General features: G+C 43.8%; 1 long non-coding RNA gene across 4 annotated transcripts in view; it reads right to left on the reverse strand.

Annotated features, from left to right (window-relative positions):
• LOC102458226 (uncharacterized) overlaps nucleotides 1-21,201 on the reverse strand; it is a 97,790-nt gene extending 76,589 nt beyond the window's left edge. For 3 of the 4 annotated variants that reach the window (XR_012906018.1, XR_012906021.1, XR_012906020.1), the window contains exon 1: nucleotides 21,080-21,201. This is a non-coding gene — a long non-coding RNA (uncharacterized LOC102458226). Of the gene's footprint in view, nucleotides 1-20,838; nucleotides 20,913-21,079 lie in introns of those variants that run through there. The other variant, XR_012906019.1, reaches the window with a different exon arrangement.
• Between the last annotated feature and the right edge of the window lie 737 nt (nucleotides 21,202-21,938).

Consider the following 21,938-nt stretch of genomic DNA (forward strand, 5'->3'; position numbering starts at 1 on the left):
AAAATTGCATTCAATTCTGCCTCCCCACCCATTACAGACAGAATTGGACAGGGTCCAGTGGACGGTAACCAAAATGATTAGGAGGCTGGAGCACTTGACTTATGAGAGGAGGCTGAGGGATTTGGGTTTATTTAGTCTACAGAAGAGAAGAGTGAGGGGGATTTGATAGCAGCCTTTAACTACCTGAACAGTTCTTAAAAGAGAATGGAGAGAGGCTGTTTTCAGTAGTGACAGTTGACAGAACGAGGAGCAGTGGTTTCAAGTTGCAGTGGAGGAGGTCTAGGTTGGATATTAGGAAAAAACTATGTTACTGTGAGGATGGTGAAGCACTGGTATTGATTACCTAGGCAGATGGTAGAAACTCCATCCCTAGAGGTGGCTTGACAAAGCCCTGACTGGAATGATTTAGTTGGTCCTGCTTTGGGCAGGGGTTGGAGTCAATGACATCCTGAGGTCTCTTCCAGCCTTGGAATTCTATGATTCTAAAATCCATTTCTTCAGATGAGATGATCTTGACTGGAGAAAAAAAGGACCCTCAGAATAAGAAAGGAAAGGGAGAAAAAAAAGGAGCTGTTAATTATAGTGTTAGTGTTAATGAGGTTAGCTGCGTACCCTGGAAGTGTTCCATACTTAGCTTTTGATAGGTGTTGTATGTAAGGAATACTCTTTTTATAAGAACTTAACCAGTTCAAGTTTTGTCCAGGCCAATGGAGATAGTGTCAAATTTGCATATGAAGATCAATTCCTCACTCTCTCTCTGTAGTTAGCTTGTGGAATTCCTTTGTAGGAGCACGGCTACCTTTAAATCCATTAATGATCGTACAGGCGGGTTAAAATGTTCCCCTACAGGTTTCTGTGCATTTCCATTTTGAATATCTGATTTGTGTCCATTAATACTTTGTCATAGAAACTGTCCATTTTAGCCAGTATACATGGCAGGGGGGCATTGCTGTTAATTGATGGCATATCTTTCTTCACGTCCAAACCTTCTGCTTAGGGAGTTTCAGAGAGGTAGCCATGTTAGTCTGAATCTGCAAAAGCAGCGAGGAGTCCTGTGGCACCTTATAGACTAACAAAAGTGTTGGAGCATAAACTTTCATGGGTAAAGACCCTCTTCGTCAGATGCATATGCATGCATGCTTAGGGAGTGTTGTTCAGCTGAGGATGGTCAGTGCTTAACCAGTAATGAAAGAGGCACTGGGACTTAATCCAGTTTGTTATTTTCATAACTCATGTGGCAAGTCCTGAGGTCTCAGGGTTATGAACTGCCAACCCTATTGGTACTAGGGCTCTGCCCTGGCAAGCCCTACCACAAATTAAGCTCTGAGAGAGACCCCCTCATCCAGAGAGGCTAAGTACAGTTCTGCTGCCCTTTACTAATACAATAGGATAAAAATATTTCATGATTATCCTGTTAATACTAAAGTGATTTGTAACCCAACACCAGACATAAATTGATCACTTGGGCAGCACAGCTTGGTCTGCAGGATACCTAGGCAGAGTAAGTGAGTTCATGTACATACAGTCTGGTCCTGAAGTCTTTTAACCCATCTCTGGCTGTCAGGGGAGAACTCAGTCAGACCTTGCTGAAAAATCATCATTTGAAACTCTGAGGTAGGCCAATAGAGTTGAAACAAATGCACCAATATTGCCATAAGTAACAGCTGTATCAGAAAGTGAGTCTTAGTTCATATTTTCAACCCATTATGCTTTTTCAGGTATGACTGTTTTCTCGTAAACTGTACTTTCTTTAAAGCGTGTATTAAAGTTTCATTTTCAATTCAAAATTTCAACCAGCTAAATTAACAACACTGCATGTAATCGGGGGAGAGGAGGGAGCTTGAGGAAAATCAGAGGGACTGTACACTCCCCAAGAGGAGGTTTAGGGAAATCTCTGTTTGAAAGAGATTTTTGATTGAGCCAAGTTATACTTAGAATACATGCTTATTTCAAAATAAGCTATTTTGAAATAGTGCATCTACGCTACAAAAGAACATTTCAACACCTGACTCAGCAGGTGCCGCATTGTGGTGGAGGGAGCCTTCGGCCGCATCAGAGGGAGGTTCCGACGTCTCTTCATCTGCCTGAACCTTGCTGACCAGAATATCCCCCAAGTGGTGGTGGCCTGCTGTGTGCTCCACAACCTCTGTGAGGATAAGGGGGAGACTTTCCTGCCAGAGTGGGGGGCAGAGGCTGAGTGTCTCACCAAGGCTTTTGAGAACCTGTGCACTGCTGCCGTCCAACAAGTGCATCAGGGGGCTTTGCTCATCTGGGAGGCATTGAGGAAGAGTTACAGCCAAGGCCAGCTGTGAGGCTTTCCCCCAGGCCTCCCCAAAAGGGGCCTCTGCATTATCCCTGTGTTCCTTTTCTCCACCACCCCTCCCGTCCTCTGCCCTCACTTTCCACCTTTCCCCTCCCTTGCAGATAAAATAAACCAGACTTTTTGTTTGAACCAATACACCTACTGTGGGACTGGAGCACACAAAGTCTACTAGTCTGGGTCCCACTAGGCTCTGATGTGCCAGGGGAATGTGAGAGTGTCTTTCTCCTTCTCAATAAGTCAGGGTCGTAGTCAGGGTGACCACCAGGGAAGCTGTGAGAAGCCCGGGAGGCCAATTATTTTGAAATAAGCACAGCAGAGCATCCACACTCACCCGACTTCAAAATAGCAATTTCAAAATAGGCCTTATTTCTTGTAGAATGAGGGGTTATTATTTTGCTATAGCAAGCCCATTATTTCAAAATAATATCAAAATAACCTGCTTGCTGTGTGGACACTCACCTTGTTATTTCAAAATATCATGAGTTATTTCCAAATAGCTCTGTAATGTAGCCATGCCCTCAAAGAACAGAAAAATCAGTTATTCTCTCAATTCTGCTCAGGAGCTCAGTTTTGGAGAATATACTGGGGTGAAAGAAGTCTGGGAGAAAGATGAGACTTTGATTTCAGTCAAAGGGAAAAAAAATGCTCCTGAATTCACAATTTTGGAGCTCAGTCCTATCTGCCTCACCTCAGCTGTCCAGCACTGATTAAATTAATAAGAACATAAGAACGGCCATACTGGGTCAGACCAAAAATACATCAAGCCCACGATCCTGTCAGCCAATGCCAGAGGCCCCAGAGGGAAGGAACACAACAGGTAATCCTATCACCCACTTCCACATAGTTCTTATTCACTTTTTCCACAATAGTCATGATTTTATAGACCTCTATCATATCCCCCCTTAGTCTCCTCTTTTCTAAGATGAAAAGTCGACGTCTTTTTAATCTCTCTTCTGAAATAACACCATACATGGATCTCTTCTATTACTTTATTAAATGTTATAGCCATCCCTTCAGAAGAAAAATGTGCTCTGAAATTTCTTCTGTTAACAAAGGAAACATGATAATGATTGCCAAAGGAAATACGTGTTTGGAAATAATATTTGGGTATATGTTAGTGACATTTTTATTTCAGTAGGCTACCCGAAACCTTTTATTACACAAAATAGTCCTGTAATCTGGTTTTTAAACAAATCCACAGCAAACTGAATTATGAGACACAATAAAATATCCTTCTTGACTATCAAAATAAGTGCAGTAAAATAAAACAGAGATAAGATACCAACCATTAAAAAGCCTAAAGTAATGCGATAAGTTTCTCTGTGACATGTTATGAACAAAACATCAAAATATATCAGGAACTACCAATGAAATGCTAAGGACTGTGAAAAATTTATATCACAAATAGACTGATGCTTGACAAGCAGACTCTGGTTAGGTAGTCACAATATGATGCAAAGTGTTGTCGCTTAAAAACAGAGTTGATAGAGCTGATCAGAAAAAAATCAATTAAACCATATTTGTCAAAATTTACAGATTCATCAAAATATAGACATTCCATGAGACAGTCAGTTTCAAGGACATCACAATGGAAGCTAGGCAGGTTTCCTCCCAGTTCCTCAGAAATCTCTCTGATTGGCTACTGGGGAGCCAGGTTTTCAAGGTCATCACTCAGCAGTCTGGTATCCCAGAGCTTCCAGGTGGTGAACTCCTTGGTGAAATGAGGCGGGACCAGGAACCCAGAAGTTCTTGGCTCTCTGGGTTTCCACAGACACAAATCTGGGGCTACCCCCAGGTGGAATGCTGTGGGGCTGGGGATCAATTTTGTTTTGCAGACAGTTCTTAAAGTTTGGGGGTTTGTTCTGAATCATAATGAAAACAAATTATGAACTGTCAAAATCCTCCAACAAATGCTGTTACTAGTCTTCATTCAGCTCTAACACTGGATACTGTCGCCTTCACTTTCAGCAACTGATGGGCAAATCGGTTAAGTGCTTTCAGTGGAAAGTCCAAAACAGAACTTTAAACCATGACCTTGCCCAATGTCAGTATGTCTGCGGGGAGTCTGTATAGCCAGATATAAATAATCCACATTTTACTTAACGGTTATAGTATTTTATTTACGGATATATTACTATAGCAGCTGAGTATCACAATAATTAAAGGCAAATCAAAATTTCCTTTAGATCACAAATTCAGTCTTTTCAGTGTTGATTCTTGCATCTGATTAGTATTGACTGAGGAAATACCGTGTCTACCCTAACTGATACATGAAGTGTCTGTGGGAAATGCATGAACTTATTGGACAGCAATGTAGGAATGATTGCTCAACTGGCATGAATGAACCCTCTCCCCTCTTTTTCTACTTTAAATTTTTGGGGTGTCTATGCCCTTCTCTGTGTCAAAGTCAGACAGGACTCACAGATTTGTCAGACCGCTCTGTCTATTCAGCAAAGCTCTGCTAAAATGCATCCAGAAAATGTGAGCACCATACCAGGTTCAAACCCCTTGATTTATACAGTCAAAAAAAAGTCAAGTTAACAGGATTAAAAGGAGGGGCAAAACTTCACATGATTAGTGTGAGACTTAGTCAAGTATCTTCATTTCCACATCAAGCACACAGCAATCTACTGTCCATATCTACTTGGTTCTCAATTGCTTTCTCCCTAACACCTAATGTTCCTTTTCCTATTAACTCTGGCTAGCACATTGATCTGCATACCTACAAACAACATTAACATACTTTTCTTCTTCCTGTTCAGAGACAAACAGTATTCCTTCAACTTATTCAATTATTACAGCACAATTCATCTTTCTCTTACATTATAATTCTTTCTACTTTCACATCTGCTTCTTGCTCCACATATCTGAAGAAGTGGTTTGTGCCCATAAAAGCTCATGATACTACCTATATTCTTTTGTTAGTCTCTAAGGTACTTCAGGATCACTCTTTTTTAAAGTTTTTTTGAGATCAATTAATAGTATAGATTAGTAGTAGTTTCTGACTAATCATTTGGCAACTATTTAGTTAATTACTTTCCCTACTTTTGAGGAAAATCATTTTCCCCTGTTATAATAAGGCAGGCACACAACTGAGGGGAAAGAAAGAGGAGCTACATATTTTGGCAACATATTTTGTAGAGATTGAGAGCTTAGCTGAATTCCTTTTTGCTCTGACCAGAAAAGGTGAGAGAATACCTAACACTATAGCAAACACGAATAAAGGGATAAGGAGCAAAAGACGAACTAGTCTCCTGTAGGTTTTGTTTTTGCAATGAAAGTCTTTGGTCATTAATATGGTTTATGACTCCTTACAGGGTTGTTGCTAAATGGAATTTCCTTAATATTTTCATGTGTTTTTAAATTTAGATATCGTTGCACATTGTGGACCAATATGGATCACTGATATGAAAATGAAATTCTTTCTATCCATCCAGGTATTAATGTTGCCCTCATCATCATAGCTTTTCCTTTCCTCATCCTTATTTCATACCAGAACAACACCTTCCTGCAGAAAGTTAATATATTCTATAGTGCAAAGATAGACCATGGTCACATACGCAGAATTGCTTCTTGGATGTTCCCAATTTTACATATTCTTTACAATGATATTTATTGTAGCAGGAATCTGCATGTTTCTTTATGCTAGGTGTTAGTCAGACCCTCAGACACTCTTGGTCGTTTGAACCTCAATTCTTTGTACACATTGCTGGCATACTGAAGTTTCTTGTCTCTGTCATTTTTATTAATAATGTAACTGTAGAGTTTAGGAGCCCTAGTCATAGACCAGAACCCTACTGTGCTAGGTGCAGTACAAACACTGAATAAAATGTATAGAACCTCAGAAGCAGGTGCTACTTTCATCTTTTCTCCACTTCCACTTCCTCCGATCCCTGTCTTCTCTCCTGGATGTCCATCTTAAATGAATGATAGAATCATGGAATACCAGAACTGGAAGAGACCTTGTGCGGTTCAGTCTTCTGCCCTCACAGCAGGACCAAGAACCACTTAGATCATCCCTGTGAGATGTTTATCCAACCTGCTCTTAAGTATCTCCAGTGATGGAGATCCCACAACCTCCCTAGGAAATCTACTCCAGTGTCTAACCACCCTGACAGCTCTCTAGTCACTCCCAAAGTCCAACCCCAAGCTCCCTTGCTGCAATTCAAGCTCATTGCCTCCTGTCCTATCATCAGACGTCAAGGAGAACAATTTTTCTCTCTCCTTCTTCTAACATCCTTTTAAGTACTCGAAAACTGCCATCATGTCCCCTCTCAGTTCTCTCTTTTCCAAACTATTAACTGGGGGTATGTCTACACTACCCTGCTAGTTCAAACTAGCGGGGTAATGTATGCATACCGCACTTGCTAATGAAGCCCGGGGTTTGAATTTCCCGGGCTTCATTAGCATAAGCGGGGAGCCGCCATTTTTAAATCCCCGCTGCTTCGAACCCCATGCAGCGCGGCTACACGGGGCTCGAACTAGGTAGTTCGGACTAGGGTGCCTATTCCGAACTACCGGTACACCTCGTTTCATGAGGAGTAATGGTAGTTCGGAATAGGAACCTAGTCCGAACTACCTAGTTCGAGCCCCGTGTAGCCGCGCTGCACGGGGTTCGAAGCAGCAGGGATTTAAAAATGGCGGCTCCCCGCTTATGCTAATGAAGCCCGGGAAATTCAATCCCGGGCTTCATTAGCAAGTGCGGTATGCATACATTACCCCGCTAGTTCGAACTAGCGGGGTAGTGTAGACATACCCTTAGCTATTTTCATATCATTTCCACACACGCACTGAAACTCTACAACAGACTAGATTTCTAGCCCCATTACTTTAGCTTTCAGTGCTGAAAGAATTTATCCCTTGATCTGATTATTATACATATTAAATCAATGATTGCAATGAACTTAGACTACATTTTGGTCCTGTTTGAGAAATTCATTACAAGATAAAAAACAGGGACTGTCATCTGTCAGGGTATGTCTACACTGCAGAGTTATTTCAGAAAAACGGCTGCTTTCTGAAAAAACTCCAGTTACATCCACACTGAAATCACATTCTTTTTAAAAAAAATTGAAAGAAAAGAGGTCTTTTTCTGACATTGGTAAACCTCTTTCTATGAGGAGGAAACCTTTTTCCAAAAGGCATGTGTAGACAGGGAAGAGGGAATTCTTTCGAAAGAAGAGGAAAGAGGAAAAAGCACAGGTGCCCTGGTGGCCGCTCCATCCATAGTAATCACAGCTTAAATGCGAGATAGTGTCTATTCAGTGTGGTCGCTCTCTTTCAAAAAAGCAAATTGCTTTTTCAATGCACTTTTTCTATGTAGATGCTCTCTTTTGGAAGAAGTTTTTCTGGAAGATCTCTTCTGGAAAAGCTTCTTCCGAAAGAAGCCTGTAGTCTAGACTGCAGAAATCTGAAAGAAGCCTCAGATAGTTAAGATGATTTTAGCCGTGTTGCCCAATTGTACTTTGTGCACTGCATCATCATACAGGACGCTTGTGCTAAAGCAGACCACCCAATTTAATTACAGCAATCCCCAAGGAGAGGCTTCTTGCTAAAAGGAAACATTTCATGTATTCAGGTAGATACAAAAGTGCTCTTGGGGGTTAGTTTTGAGATCTGTCAATCAGTTTTGGGGACCGTAAAAGAGGTAAAAATGATTGGATCATACTGTGTAAGCAGGACCAGGAGCAGCAAAGAAGAATTCTGGGGTTATCACAGTGGTTTTAGTCCACAAACTTGAGCTTCTATTGATAATACATAAGCCAACTCTGTCTTTAGACTATGGATGTCCAGCCAGTGCCAGAGAGAAAAAACAATTTTTGAAAAAAATAAAAATAAAAACCGTTTGGAAGAAATCTTACTCATGCTATTGTAGGGTCATAAAAGCTCCCACAATACTCAAATCATTAGCCATAAAGTACAGTATCACACCATGGTAACACCATTAGTCTATTTTTAATTCTACCCAGCTGTGAGCCATCCGCTGTTCTATACAAGATAAATGAATCACACTTTAATTGCCTTTCATATACCTCACTCTATTCTGAGTGGTAAAGTTTTGAGAATCTAATGTCAAAGCACTTTTGGCCGAATCTTAGGCAACTAGCCCCATCAAATACAATAATTCTTTGGGAGGAATATTAATTACGCACTGTATGAAGACATCAATCTGTTCTCTGGTTTAAGTAGCGTCCAATGCTTAAGCATCACTTTGAACAACATAAATCATGAATGAGGTAGATCAGCATGATGTTAACTCTTCCCTGCATGAAAGCAGTGTGATCACTCACTAATAGACTAATCAGTTCACATTTTACATAAATCACCTTTCTCCAGCAGGCAGGCCTCTAGCACACTATTGTAGAAACCCAGTGTGCTGCATCCCTGCACTGTATCTCAGAGACTCTTTATCAAGTTGAATTAAATTCAATTACTTTGCTACCATTAAGTATCTAACTGGTGCAGCCTCTCCTGCATGGGATTACAATTTCGAGATGGCAATATTCCGCTCAAGGTCTACGTGCTCAACTGCTAATTGGGTCCATTTGGTATTTCTCCTGACTGTCCCAGTTCAGAGGCAGAGACCAGATGATTATTATTCTAGTTTTATTGCAAATTCATATCCCATCTAGAGAATCTATAGGGCCAGATCCTGGAATGAGGGGTAGCTGCTTTACACAATGAAGTCTGCAGATTTTGACTGTAAAGTCATTAGTATAAAGTTGGCCTTGCAATGCTGTAGAGCCAGCACAGAAGCATCTAAGACCCTCCCACAACAGCTAGGTTCAGAGGGCAGGGGAAATGTCTTAAATGCCTTCATTGCACTGATCCTGGCACACAACACCATGTTAACAATCAGTTTGAATGACTACTGCCCTTAGCTGCTCCAATTTATAACCAAGATTGCGAGAGTGCAATCACACTTGTGCATACACACATACCCAGAGAACATTGAATTTTCCTGCTCTTTTGCTATGGATATGGTCATAGAGTTACACATAAGAAGGTGTAAACCAACAACTCCTTGTTGTTTTTTTCCAATGAAACAGTATTTCCGTATTTTTTCTATGCTATATATAGGTTCATATATTATGGAATGGCCACATTGTAACAAGTCTCTTTTGTCATATAGGTAAACGGAGCAGAACAGAAATATGAAAAAGCACTTGACAGTATGTGCTATATTGATTATATTAATTTGACCAGAAGGACTCCAGAGAGTGAATTGCATGACTGTTCATGATTAATTTACTGTACTTCTACTAGCGAGCAGCATCTGAGAAGGCCCTTAAAGAGGTAATGATAAATGGAATTCAAGCCTCAAAAGATTAATTTCTGTCTGGAAGTTTGAAAATCTCTGTCTTCAAGTGAAGTCCAAATATCCCAAATATGCTTCTACTTTCCATAATATTGAGGTACTTCTAATATTCTGTGAGATCTGCAAGGCAGTGAACATATCTCATAGTGTAAGTAATAATTGTAATAAAAGTAATAATTGGAATTCTGTATTAATATGCCTAGTAAGCAATTTATTTGTCTAAAAACATTTCCTGGATCTTTTGTTGTTGTCTGTATTGTTACAAACATACTTGCTGACGGGTATTTTGAAATAAATTACCAAAATAATTGAAACTGGTGTGATTAGATGGTGTAATTTTGACAAAGAATATATGCAGAATTTTGCAGAAATTTAAAATATTGTGCGCAAAATTTTCAATTTTTTTAGTGCAGAATTGCCTCCAGAGTACCTCATAAAGCTGATTGGTGAGGTGTTTGTGGCAGCAGCATGACTAGGTGAAGCTACTCTACCAAAAGAACACTTTCTCTAAACTTTCCTCTAGTTTGAGACATGCAAACTCATCTGATTTTATAGCCAAGATTTTGTGGGAGAGAGATTGACTGTAAATGTTTTATATACCTTAAATATTAATAGGGCTGAGTTGATTACTTTGTTAAATGTGAGACAATAAGAATGTGCATGCTGTGCTGTTTGCATGGCAGTACGTTTTTTCTGAGCAGAATGTTTTCTTTATTAACCATTAATTATAATAAACACAGTAAATACAAGCCACATTTAGAAACAGAAACTGTGTGATTAAATCCTTTTCCCTTCTGGATGCCATTTAGTATTTAAGAGAGTCCAGCACATTTGTGAGTCCCTTTCTGAATGGCAGCAGTTTTAGAATCTCTAGGGAAGCCACTTTACTGAGTTCTGGAGGCATACATCTGAATTGTGTGAATTAACTTTGAAGCAGATAGTTGGTGATATACTGTAAAGTGTTGCATTGTTTTCAAAAGTGAAACCAGTGATCACAGCTACTTTCAATTCTTTTATTAGAGTATCGTTATTTATCACAGTAAGCATAAGCCACTAAACTGTACGTCTCGATCAATCAGTTTGACCCTGTTTTAAATGAAAATGATGCCTTCTCATTATAATCTCTTAGGATCATAATGTAGAGATAATGGCATATAAATCTGAAGGAAACAAGAGTTGTTAGATTCAACCACCATTTAAAACATCAGACACATTATAAACAGGTTTCATTACACTCCAATCAATAAGGCCAAAATTAATAGTCTCATTTTCCTCTATGATATCAAATTTGATTTCATAGAAGCTGTTCTATGGATTTATGCTGCAGGAAAAACATAGACAGCTTTCCTTCTTGAATATGAACTTCTAGCAAGTAATGATGACATATCGATAGATCAGTTTATTTGGGTTTCTTTTATAAAATATTTTTAAAAATCTTGCTCAGATGCAAATTATTTATACAATCATCTATATGAGTCTGTGGGCATTTGAGAAAATAAAATGTTTATTGGCTGATAAATAGTTCTAATCTCAGTTCATGTATATAAATATTTTGAATGTTCTTAATTGATATCTGACATTAACAAACTAATCTATAATGTAATGACATTTTCTGTTTTGTTCATTTTGAGATTTTATGTAGGAATTCTTTCCGTGTTCTTTTACACTATAGGTTAAAGTAAAAACATACAAAAATGGGGATTTTCAGAAAGGTCTAAGGGTATGTCTACACTACCCCGCTAGTTCGAACTAGCGGGGTAATGTATGCATACCGAACGTGCAAATGAAGCCCGGGATTTGAATTTCCCGGGCTTCATTTGCCTAAGCGGGGAGCCGCCATTTTTAAATCCCCGCTGCTTCGAACCCCGTGTAGCGCGGCTTCACGGGGTTCGAACTAGGTAGTTCGGACTAGGTTCCTATTCCGAACTACCGGTACACCTCATTCCAGGTTAAAAATGGCGGCTCCCCGCTTATGCAAATGAAGCCCGGGAAATTCAAATCCCAGGTTTCATTTGCACGTTCGGTATGCATACATTACCCCACTAGTTCGAACTAGCGGGGTAGTGTAGACATACCCTAAGAGAGTTAGATTTCTAAGGCCTATTGATCTTCCAATATTATTGGGCATCCTTTCCCCTCCCCTCCGAATATCACCACCTAGGTTGTTCTTATGTTCATAGACACAAAGAGACAGTCTCTTTGTTCACCATATGTGCTTTTTAATCCTCAGTTTCAATGTATAAAAGAAGGCACCATGGATATAATAGGAGGAGTTGTCCACAAAGCTTCCTCTCTAGTCCAATGCACCCTCTCTGAGCCCTCCCTCATCCCCCATTTTTTCTCTTCTTCCCAAATGTATCCTCCCAATTACTGAGCCAATGGCCTCAGACCCCAGAAATTGCTACTGAGTTGTCCCTAATCCCTAAAAAGCTGAATAACTGCAATTACTTCTTCAGCCTTCCTAGTGCCACAGCAACTTCAGGGATCAAAGTGCTATAAATTGTACCCTGAGACAGGCACCTAATTTCACTAGCTTCTTTGGAAAATTCCAGCCCAAAGGCCCTGAATTCTGGTAGCATTAGTCCTCATTTAAAATACTCAGGTACAATTATTCAGGTGGATTATTTTAAGATAAAGTCTAGCTGGAAACTCTCTCCCTCCACTCTGGTGTCTGTGTATTCCCTCTGCATCCACTCCTCACTAATAAGTCATGGAACAAACAAACGGATTCAAAACCAAGACGTTGGTTTACTTGTGTAGATTTTCAAAAGCATTTAAATGATTTAGGAGTATAAGTCCTGCTGGTTTCAAAGTGGACTTGGGCTTGTCAGAGATGCTTGTTGAAAGCATTATTTTCTGTCACTATTGTGGCCTTTCATTATTATGGTCCTGAGTTAGACATGAACTGTGTGTCACTGTAGCAGAATAAAATGCCATTCGTTTGAAATGCCAACACTCCATGGCAGATGTAGCTAGGATGTGACAGTGCTGATGGGTATTTTACCCCAGGAACAGGGATTTTATCAGCACTTAAAGAGACCACTTATATTTTATGTAATAAATTCAGTGTATATCTAAGCCCATTTTCACAGTGCAAAAAATGGAGGAGTAGGAAGCAGGAAGAAAATTCAAGCGAGGGTGGGACTTTTTCAACTCAAATGAGACAGAAATCTAAGAACAAATTCTTCAAAGTCCAGTGCCTAAAGCAAGGCTTCTAAATCCTTCTTCATACCCCTCAATAACTGTGATTTCCTCCTCAAAGTGGTGGTCACCTTGTGCTTCTATTGACTTCACTGGGAGTTCTAGTCATAGCCCTTTGCTCTAGAAATGTAGCTGGGTCTTCATGGCTCACAAGTGAGAACACCAAACAAAGGTCACATTGCAGAGATAAAGGGTGGTTATTCTCCCATAAATTTACCAAACAAGCCATCAAAGTAAACTTCTGTCTCAACACACCCGCTAAAAAGAAGTTATAAAAGCAGTTTCCTGATGCATTCCAGTCTTTTGCATCACCCTCAAAACAATGGATTTAAAGATGAGCGTTTTTTAAAAGTCTGTCTCATCAAATAAAAGGTTCTTTTGGTCCCAAAGGACAAGTCTCACACACAAGATCAATAAACAATTCAGATCTCACCTCAAAAGCAAAGCCAATCCTGAGGGAGGGAGGGAGGGAGGGAGGGAGGGAGAGAGAAAGAAAGAAAGAAAGAAAGAAAGAAAGAAAGAAAGAAAGAAAGAAAGAAAGAAAGAAAGAAAGAAAGAAAGAAAGAAAGAAAGAAAGAAAAAATTCCTGGCACAGAAGTCCAGGCACAAAGTCTTACGATTTGATTTGAATAATGGAAGCTTACTGGGATAACAATGAGGAGTAACAGTTAAAAACTGTTACAACTCCACTTCCATGCCCCAAATTCCTTGGAGGCATGGTAATCCTGTCTAGGTTTAAATCATCCTGTGTCTCTCAACTCCTAACTCTCCCACACAAAGAAAGCAGGCAAGGTATCTTATATCATTCAAATTTCAGCACTCTATCCCCATTGGTTCTTCTGGCTTCCTGTCAGCCACCTTGCTAGCTACCTGAGTTTAACCTCTTAGGGTATGTCTACACTACAAAGTTAGTTCGAACTAACGGATGTTAGTTCGAACTAACTTTCATAGGCGCTACACTAGCGCTCCGTTAGTTCAAATTTAATTCGAACTAATGGAGCGCTTAGTTTGAACTAGGTAAACCTCATTCCACGAGGATTAAGCCTAGTTCGAACTTACTAGTTCGAATTAAGGACTGTGTAGCCCCTTAATTCGAACTAGTGGGAGGCTAGCCCTCCCCAGGTTTCCCTGGTGGCCACTCTGGCCAACACCAGGGAAACTCGTCTGCCCCCCTCCCGGCCCCGGAGACCTTAAAGGGGAGACCTTAAAGGGGCACGGGCTGGCTACGGGGTTTGTGCCAGTTGTAAGGCTGCCAGCACCTGTGCCAGCACACCCAGCAGCTGACACCCCATGAGCCAGCGACCCGATGCCACCCACCCCTCCCACTCTTCCCGGGACCAGCCTGGCGGCTCCCAGGAGCCTGCCCAGGGCCACAAGAGGCGGGCGCCAGCGTGGTCTAGTGCAGAGATTGTGGACCTCATCGAGGTTTGGGGGGAAGCCTCCAATGTCCACGATCTCCGCACTAGCCACAGGAACGCAGCAGTGTACGGCGGCATGGCTGCCAGCCTGGGAGCAGGTGCGCTGTAAAATTAAGGAATTGCGGCAGTCCTACTCCAGGGCCTGCCTGCCAGGGGCCGACCCGGAGGCCTGCCCCCACTTCCAGGCTCTGGACTGCATCCTGGAGGCTCATGCTGTCCTTGCCCCCTGGGAGGTGATAGACCCCGGGGCAGAGGGACCGCTCCCAGACACAGAGGAGGAGGAGGAGGGCCCCAAGACCCAGGAGCCTGCCAGCAGCCTGCCCAGGACCCAGGACCCCCGAGGCACCCCACAGAGCCGCTCGCCTGTGTCGTCCGAGGCCGGGGAGGCATCCACATGTGAGTACCATCATGCTCCCCTTATGTGTACGGGGGGCTGGGGCGAGAGGGAGCCCAGGGACTGTGCGCCTGGGCCTTGCCCACCATGGAGCAGCAGCTGGGGATCCTGCAGGGGCCCTGGGTTTGCAGAGGGGGGCTGGATTTCACATACATGGGTCCCTGGGGTAATTGACCGCTGGTCTTGTTTCACCACAGCTGCAGCACCTGGGACTGCAGGGCGCACCACCCCACCTGCAGCAGCCGCCCGCGCCCGGGCCAGCAGGAGAGCCAGGAACCAAGAGGACTACCAGAGGTGGCAACTCCGGTTCCTGGAGCACCAGCTCCGCATCCAGGACCACTGAGTCCAGGAGGACCTGAGGCTGCGCTGGAGGAGCTTGGAGCCACTGGAGGAGCAGGGCCGTGCCCTGCGAGGCCACCTCCAGAGCCTGCTCGACAGCTTCCCAGTTCCTCCTGCTCCGGCTCCTGCTCCTGCTCCCCCTGCTCCCGCTCCTGCTCCCCCCCTCTTGCTTCCCCTGCTTCCCTGCTTCCGCTCCTGCTTCCTCCACACCCCCGTCCCTCCTGCCCCACCCTCCACAACCATTCCCCACCAACGCCCCCGGACCCGCAGTGTTGCGAGACAGGAGAGGCAGCCGGACCCCCACCCCTGAGCTTTCCTTTCCCTTCCTTCCTTCCTTCCCTCCCCTTCCAGCTCCCTCATCCCAGGTTTCCCCCTCCCCTCTCACACCTTTTCCCTTCCCCCACCCCTGTTATGTTAAATAAAAAGACGTTTTTGTTTGAAAAACAGGTGTCTTTATTTGACAGTAGGTAGGGAGGGGAAAGGGGAAAGGGGGTAGGGTGGAAGAAGGCCCCAGTGGGGCATGCAAAGGAGAGGTCAGTCCTCCTCCTCCACTAGGAAGCTCTCCCGCAGGGCTTCCCGGATCCGGACGGCCCCCCGCTGGGCTTCCCAGACGGCAGTGGTGCGGGGCTGACCGTAGTGGCCAACCATGCGGTCACCCTCAGCCATCCAGGCTGGCAGGAAAGCCTCCCCCTTTCTCTCACATAAATTGTGGAGCACACAACATGCTGCCACCATGGGAGGGATGTTGTGCTCGGCCAGGTCCAGACTGGTAAGGAGGCATCGAAAGCGGGCTTTCAGTCGCCCGAAGGCTCCCTCCACCACGATGCGGGCCCTGGTCAGCCTGGCATTGAAGGCCTGGCGGGAGGGATTGAGGTGCCCCGTGTAGGGCTTCATGAGCCAGGGCTGCAGTGGGTAGGCGGCATCCCCCACCAGGCACACGGGCATGTCCACGTCCCCGACCCTGATGTGGTGGTCGGGGAAGAAGGTTCCATCCTGCAGCCGCTGGCACAAAGAGGAGTTGCGGTACACCCGGGCGTCGTGTGCTTTGCCGGACCAGCCCACATTAATGTCCGTGAACTGTCCCCGGTGGTCACACACGGCCTGCAGGAGGATGGAGAAGTACCCCTTGCGGTTCACGTAACGGGACGCCTGGTGTTCCGGGGAACAGATGGGGATGTGCATCCCGTCGATGTCCCCCCCCCCCCCCCCGCATTTGGGGAAGCCGAGGGCACCGAATCCCTGGATGACGGCGTCCGGGTCAGCGAGGCGGACCACCCTGCGGAGCAGCACCCGGTTGATGGCCTTGACCACCTGCGGAGAGACACAGCAAAGCGCCAATCAGTGGGGCGCCCGGGTGGCTGGGAGCATTCGTGCCCTGGCAGTGCCCCGCGCCCCACTCCCAGAAGCAACCCCCCTGGCGGCGTGTAGTACGGCCGGGACAGACCGACCTCTCCGGAGCGGGGCGCTTTCGCCTCCTCCTGCCCCCCCTTTGTCCCTGGGGCGGCCCATCCCCTCCTTGCATCCCCCCTTCTTTCCCGGTGCAGTGGCTGATGAGTGCCATACCTGCATGAGCATCGCTCCGACGGTGGATCTCCCCATGCTGAACTGGTTCCCGACGGATCGGTAGCTGTCTGGCGTGGAGAGCTTCCAGAGGGCGATGGCCACCCGCTTCTGGAGGGGGATGGCGGGCCTCATGCCAGTGTCGCTTCTGCGCAGAGCAGGGGTGAGCCACTTGCACAGCTCCAGGACGGTGTCCCTCCTCATCCTGAAGTTCTGGGTCCACTGTCGGTCTTCCCAGTGCTCCAGGATGATGCGGTCCCACCAGTCGCTGCTGGTGTCCAGACGCCAGATGCGGCGGGGCACGCCGGTGTCGGGGCGCCGCCGCGGCTCCTCCACGGCCCCCAGGGCGGCCAGGTGAAGAGGCAGGGGACTGACGTGCACCAGGTGGTGCCAGGCAGCCTCGAGCCATTGCTGGCAGGCTTGCAGCAGTAAGTCCAGAAAGTGCACCAGAAGGTGCAGGGCGAGCTCTGGCTCCATGTTGCCACCTGCGGCGGCGTCCCCGAAGGGAAACACCGACACACACTGGCACAGAGACCAACGCTTTGCTGTCCCTCGGTGAGGTTGGCAAGCAAGCAGGAAAAGCTGAGAACCGGCTGTCCAGGGGGGGTCCCTTTAAGCACGAGCCTCAGATAGCCTCAGACAGCAGCCACACAAAGCAACTACTGACCTGATGCCCTGCCAGAACCGGTTTCAGCTGCCCTTAAATGCGCCCCTACGTCCAATCAGTGTGGATGCGCTAATTCGAATTAGCAAAATGCTAATTCGAACTAGTTTTTAGGTCTAGCTGCGTTAGTTCGAATTAGCTTAGTTCAAATTAACTAATTCGAACTAAGTTAGTTCAAACTAACTTTGTAGTGTAGGCATACCCTCTGTCACTGGGTACTGGTCAACACTCCTATTCATCTCCCACCCACCCCCAAATCATAGATGATGTTGGACTGGCTGGCCAACGCTGGCTGTAATTTCTTCCTAGAGATCTAGGATAAAACATCGTTAATAAAATACATGCACACACTATATTTACTACTGAATACACAAAGAACTAAACTGAATAAAGACATTGGCTGGATAGCCCACTACATTCCACATCCTAATTCCATGAAAAACCAAACAGTGGGTTCTTAAGAAGAAATAGTACCTTCTCTATCAGCTTCATGTAGCATGGACACTCAAATTGACTATTTCTTTCTCCTTTTTTCCTTTTTTTCCCTTCTTTTTTCTTCTCTCCTTCTATCCCTTGTTTCTTTAGAAATTGAACTTTTAATAACTTCATTCATCTGAAGAAGGGGGTTGTGTTCACAAAAGCTCACAACACCGTCTACATGTTTTGTTAATCTATATGTCTACACTTGCCTCCTAGTTCGGACTAGGGAGGCAAATGAAGCATATCAAAGTTGCTAATGAAGCACGGGATTTAAATATCCCGCTCTTGATTCGCACATTCACTGCCGGTCACCATTTTAAAATGCCGGTCGCCTGATTTAACTTGCCACATGTAGACGTGGTAGTCTAATCCAAAATCCTTCCCTCGAATTAACTGTTATTCCCCAGCAATGAGGAGTAACAGTTAATTCAAGGGAAGGGTTTTGGATCAGACTACCGCGTCTACACACGTCAAGTTAAATCGGCAACTGGCATTTTAAAATGGTAACCGGCCGCGAATATGCTAATCAAGCGCGGGACATTTAAATCCCGTGCTTCATTAGCAACTTTGGGATGCTTCATTTACCTCCCTAATCTAAACTGATGTTGCAAGACTGTAACTGGAAAAACTTAAAAAAACAAAAACAGACTAACTTGGCTACCCCTATGAAGCTAACTAATTGCAAAGTGCTGGTTCAGGTTTGTTGCAGTGATGGAAAACACTGCTGGCTTAAGTCAATTTCCAGGTTGCTTCCAAATCATTGGAAGGTTCTCAATCCCTTTGTTAGAATGTTCTCATTGGTGTAAGACCAGGGGTTTGAGCAGGAAAGAGGTGTTTCCATGGCTTCTTATAGCTTTTCCATTGTGCTTACTGTGGAAAATTACAGTAACAAGATGGTGTTTGGAGTGACATGAACAAGTCATATGTCTATGCATAATTTTGCTTAGTCACAGTAGTGGCCATTACATATGCTTCAGATGAACACCCACAGAAAATTCCATTCAATATATATGGGTGTCTCCCATAGTCCATTGTGAATTAAATGCCCTCGATGAGCCATTTACTTTGAACAGTACTTCCAAGATGTGCTGCCTAAATATCTTGTGAGCACTATCCCAGGAGCAAACATTTGAAATATATGTATAGAGCCAGTGCTCATAATTTCAAATACAAAAATGATACATGCATGCAAGGAGTATTATGATATTCAGCAAATCACAAGCTTTTCATAGACATCTTACATGCCACATTTTGTACCAGATTTGTTGCAAATAAACAACAGTGGTTGCAAAAATTATCGATATGGTCATGTGTCATCAGATAACGTCATAAAAATCACTCAGTGTAGTTCAGCAGAATGTAGATTTAAAGCACCCTTATACCCACCTGTCCTTGGGCATCCAGGTGCCAGTCTATTTTCAAACACAAATTAGAAGAGACTACAAAATATAGAAAGCAAACGGACAGCCTGATTTATATCTGTTGTCAATTATATCCCCTTACAACTCCTTTTACTTTCCTCTGAACTCTGCCTGGCCGATCGCAGACTTCTGTTAAACCTAAGACATTTCTTAATAGTAGATTTTGTTGTTTTGGCTATTTGCATTTCAAATTCCCATATAGCCTAGCTAATGTCCATCTAGTGTTTTTCATGTCGTAATTATTGTGCTTTTAATGATCTTCACTAGATTTGTACTTCCAACTTTTGAAGGCTTTTCAAAATATTAAAGTTGATAGCTGAAATAATGCATCGATTTGCTTGGTCAAGAAACTTTCCCCATGAGGGGAACAACAGTATTGAATGTGGTTTTCTTGTAAAGGAAGTGGTGCAGAAATGTTTCCATTAATATATAAAAGATAATAGCCTTTAAATTGTTTCAAAATAGAAAATGTTCTTTCTACATGAATATTGGCCCTATTTTTTAAGAGTGCAGAATAATTGGATACTGGGGTGAAATCAGAGTACAGACAACTTTAATGCAAATTATTGGGCACAAATATATATATAGCTCTTAAGGGGGTTATAAAAATCTGCAGCCACTGAGTGTCACTTTATCATGGAACCATTAAAGCAATTAAATGCTACTTTGAGATGTGCAGAAACGAGTAAGGATAAACTAAACCGTGTGTGAAAGTATATCTCCTAGTAATTTTCATTAATGTTCATTAAAGCTATTTTCAAGTATAATGGGAGATATTCTTCTGAAATGTAAGGATTTTACAGTTAGCAACTGCCTAATTAACCACACACATACACACACTCTCTCTCTCTCACTCCATGACACACACACATTTTTAGCGCTTTCGACTATGTCAGAGAGCACAATTATTATGTGTGCAAGTAAAATAATTAACAACTGCCTACCACCCTCCCCTGCACTTTTATAGTTTTGGGCTATATCAGTGCACACAATTATTTTATATGTTATATGTTCAAGTAAAATAATTATAAGATTGGCACTTTATTATGGCTTAGACCAGGTTGTTCTGAAATACTGTACTTCCTATTAACCAAAAAAAAAAAAAAAAAAAAATATTATGCTAAATATAATGTGTGTGTGTGTATGTGTGCACATGCGTAAACAATCAATAAAGTTGAGAAATGGACACAATAAAGTTACATGGATAATCTTAACTCTTGACCACTTTTGCATTAACATTGTGTGGAAAACACATCCACACAACAAAAAATATTTATGCTAAATGTACATGTAAAGGTGGTGATTTTTCAGTTCACTGGCTGAAATGGCGGGGGAGGAAACCCACACACCTTGAAACAAAAAAAATCACAGTGAATGGAAATAAAAAAGTAAAAATTTCATTTTGGATTGCATAAAACATCGTGTATAAGCCAAAATGAGACTTCATTTTTGAAGAGTTTTTACTTCTTAAAAAAAAAAAGAGGAAAAGGCCAAAGACAGATCTTTATAGATATTTTGGGAGAAGGGAGTGAAACAATTTAATACAAATTCACAAAATATTTCAATTGAGACAAATCTGCACTTTTCAACTAAAATAAAGTTGAACATGAGTACAGGCAGTCCCCGACTTACGTGGATCCGACTTATGTCGGATCCCTAGATACGAACGGGGTGAGGCAACTCCCGCACATGCGCAGCAGCATTCCCGGGGCTCGCTCACCTGGGTCCTAGGATCCTCCTCCTCCTCGGGCCGGCTCCGACTGGGGTCCCGCAGAGCTGCCGGGCAGAGGAAAAGTGCCTCCCCATGCCCGCTGCCCCCCCCCCACCCCTCTGCCAGCAACAGGCTGCCCCCTCCCCTGAGCAACAGGCTGCCGAACAGACAAAAGCAGCCTCTCTGCCCCTCCTCCCCTCTATACATGCCGGGCTCCCAGAGCGCAGCAGCGTCCCCGGGGCTCGCTCACCTGGGTCCTAGAATCCACCCCCTCCTCCTCTTCGGCCGGCTCCAACTGGCCTCTGCCTGCAGCAGCTGGCCACAGGGACAGGGATCCCGCAGAGCTGCCGGGCAGAGGAAAAGTGCCTCCCCACGCCCGCTGCCCCCCTCCCCACGGCCTCGCATCCTGCACGCCTCCCCCCTTCCCCCCCTGCCAGCAACAGGCTGCCCCCTCCCCTGAGCAACAGGCTGCCGAACAGCAGACAAAAGCAGCCTCTCCGCTCCTCCTCCCCCTATACATGCTGCGCTCCCTGGGCAAACAAAGACTCCACCAAAACAAACAAAGTGCTGGCCTCATTGTGTTAGCAAAAAAAGGACCCTCCTCCTAGAACCCTGGGTGGTGTGTGGAAATAAAGCTATTAGCTCAAAGCATGGTGCAGAGCTGTTTGGTATTTGATGAGTTACTCCTTTAGTCCTGAGTTTGTCACAGGGACAGAAATAGATGTGAAATCTTCTGAACAGGGGAACAGACAGCAAAACAAACATTAGAGGGGAGTTAACCTTTCCCTATGCTATCCAAAACTAAAAAAAATGTTTGGCTAGAGTTTCCCCTACAATATGTACCAGTTCCAACTTACATACAAATTCAACTTAAGAACAAACCTACAGTCCCTATCTTGTACGTAACCCGGGGACTGCCTGTACAGGGGATTTTTTTTCCATGAAAAAAAGTCTGCTTTTCACAAAGGATTTTGCCTTTTTATAGTTAAAACCCCCCTTAAACACAGAAAATGAAATGTTTGACCAAAACCTGAAAACTTTCACCCCCAAATTTCAGGTTTTCAATCAAACGTCAAGGGGAAAATATTCTGACTAGCTCAAAGAAATGA

This window comes from Pelodiscus sinensis, chromosome 9, assembly GCF_049634645.1.
Source record: "Pelodiscus sinensis isolate JC-2024 chromosome 9, ASM4963464v1, whole genome shotgun sequence".
In the NCBI taxonomy this organism is placed as follows: domain Eukaryota; kingdom Metazoa; phylum Chordata; order Testudines; family Trionychidae; genus Pelodiscus; species Pelodiscus sinensis.